Raw genomic sequence first — 3026 nt, 5'->3', positions numbered from 1 at the left:
AGCTCGCTATGATTCGAAATGAGGTTCGTGCGGAAGAACAAGTACTTGCATACACGAAACACTTGGATTATCAGTTTTCAAAAAAAATAGAATAACTTTCACATACGATGTCTGCTTTGGGACCATAACCACATTTCGAAAAGCGCATGACAATTCATAACGAGGTTCGTGTGGAAGAAGAGGTACTTACGTACATGGAACGCTTAGATTGTCAGTTTTCAAAAAAATTGGAAAAACTTTAGTATACTTTGTCTGTTTTGGGTCCGTAACAACATTTCGAAAAGCTCACGACGATTCGGAACAAGGTTCGTATGGAAGAACTGGCACTTTTGTACACAAAATGCTTGGATTGTTAGTTTTTGAAAAAATTGGTACAACTTTCGCATGCTTTGTCCGTTTTGGGCCCATAACCACATTTGGAAAAGCTCGTGATGATTCGAAATGAGGTTTGTGTGGAAGAACAAGCACTTGCATACACAGAATGCTTGGTTATCAATTTTCAAAAAAATTGGCATAACTTTCGCATACTTTGTTCGTTTTCGACCAATAACCCCATTTCGAAAAGCCCACGATGATTTGGAACGAGGTTCTTGTGGAAGAATCGGTACTTGCGTACACGGAATGCTTGGAATGTCAGTTTTCGAAAAAATTGGCATAACTTTCATGTACGGTGTCCATTTTTGGCACATAACCACATTTTGAAAAGCTCGCGATAATTCGAAACGAGGTTCACAAGGAAGAACAGGCACTTGTGTACACAGAATGCTTGGATTATTAGTTTTCAAAAAAATTGTTATAACTTTCGCTTACGGTATCCATTTTAGGCCCAAAACACATTTCAAAAAGCTCATGATACTTCGAAACGAGGTTCATGTGGAAGAACAGGCACTTGCATACACGGAACGCTTGGATTGTCAGTTTTTGAAAAAATTGGCCTAACTTTCGCTTATGGTGTCCTTCTTGGGCCCATAACCACAGTTCGAAAAGCTCACGACGATTTGGAACTAGCTTCATGTGGAAGAATAGACACGTACACAAAACACTTGGATTGCCAATTTTCAAAAAAACTGGCATAACTTTCACATACAGTGTCCATTTTGGGCCCATATCCATATTTTGGAAAGCTCATGATGATTCGAAGTGAGGTTCGCGTGGAAGAACAGGAACTTGCGTACACGAAATTCTTCCATTGTTAGTTTTCAAAAAAAATTGGCATAACTTTTGTATACTTTGTTTGTTTTGGGCCCATAACCACATTTCGGAAAGCTCGTGACGAATCGAAACGAGATACATGTGGAAGAATAGGCACTTGCGTACACAGAATGCTTGGATTGTCAATTTTTGAAAATATTGGTGCAACTTTTGCATACTTTGTCCATTTTCGGTCCATAATCACATTTCAAAAAGCTCACGACGATTCGGAACGAGGTTCATGTGGAAGAATAGGCACTTGCATACACAAAATGCTTGGATCGTCAGTTTTTAAAAAATTGGCATAACTTTCACATACGGCGTCCGTTTTGAGCCCATAACCAATTTGAAAAAGCTCGCGACGATTCGAAACGAGGTTCATGTGGAAGAACAGGTAGTTGTGTACACGGTACGCTTGGATTATCAATTTTCATAAAAATTGGGATAACTTTTGCATACTTTGTTCATTTTCGGTCCATAACCACATTTCAAAAAGCTCACGATGATTCGTAACGTGGTACGTGTGGAAGAACAGGCATTTAACCTACACGGAACCTTTGATTATTAGTTTTCAAAAAAATTGCATAACTTTCACATACAACGTCCATTTTGGTCCCATAACTACATTTCGAAAAGCTCGCAGTGATTCGAAACGTGGTTCGTGTGAAAGAACAGGAACTTACGTACACAAAATGCTTGGATTGTCAATTTTCAAAAAAATTGGCGTAACTTTCACGTATAATGTCAGTCTTGGGCCCATAACCATGTTTCAAAATGCTCACAACAATTTGAACCGAGGTTCACGTTGAAGAACAGGCACTTGCGTACACGGAACACTTGGATTGTCAATTTCGAAAAAATTGCCATAACTTTCGCTTACGGTGTCCGTTTTGGGTCCATAAACATATTTCAGAGAGCTCGCAATGAATTGAAACGAGGTTCATGTGGAAGAATAGGCACTTGCGTACACGAAAGGATTATCAGTTTTCAAAAAAATTGAAATAACTTTCATAAACTTTATCCGTTTTGGGCCCATTACCACATTTCAAAAAGCTCGCTATGATGTTCGTTTTGGGCCCATAACCAAATTTTTGAAAGCTCGCGACGATTCGAAACGAGGTTCTTATGGAAGAATAGGCACTTGCATACACGGAATGCTTGGATTGTCAATTTTCAAAAAATTGGCATAACTTTCACATATGGTGTCCTTTTTTACCTATAACCATGTTCTGAAAAGTTCGCAATGATTCAAAATGAGGTTCGCATGGAAGAACAGGCACTTGCATACACGGAACGCTTGGATTGTCAGTTTTTGAAAAAATTGGCATAACTTTGATAAACTTTGTCCATTTTGGTCCCATTACCACATTTTGAAAAGCTTACGATGATTCGAAATGGGTTAGCGTGGAAGAACCGACAATTGCGTACAAAGAATGGTCGGATTGTTAGTTTTCAAAAAAATGGCATAACTTTCGCTTACGGTGTCCGTTTCGGATACATAACCTTATTTTGGAAAGTTCGCAACGAATCAGAATGAGGTTCTCATGGAAGAATAGGCACTTATGTACACAAAACTCTTGGACTATCAGTTTTCGAAAAAATTGGCATAACTTTCGCTTACGGTGTCCGTTTTGGGCCCATAAACACATTTCAAAAAGCTCACGATGATTCGAAATGAGGTTCGTGTGGAGGAACAGGCACTTGTGTACATAGAATGCTTGGATTGTCAATTTTCAAAAAAGTTTGCATAAATTTCTCATAAGATGTACACTTTGGGCCCATAACCACATTTTTGAAAGCTCGCGATAATTCGGAACGAGGTTCTTGTGGAAGAA

This window comes from Olea europaea, unplaced genomic scaffold, assembly GCF_002742605.1.
Source record: "Olea europaea var. sylvestris unplaced genomic scaffold, O_europaea_v1 scaffold216, whole genome shotgun sequence".
Taxonomy (NCBI): Eukaryota; Viridiplantae; Streptophyta; class Magnoliopsida; order Lamiales; family Oleaceae; genus Olea; species Olea europaea.
The sequence above is the reverse complement of the archived record's forward strand: the minus strand, read 5'-3'. Positions refer to the sequence as shown.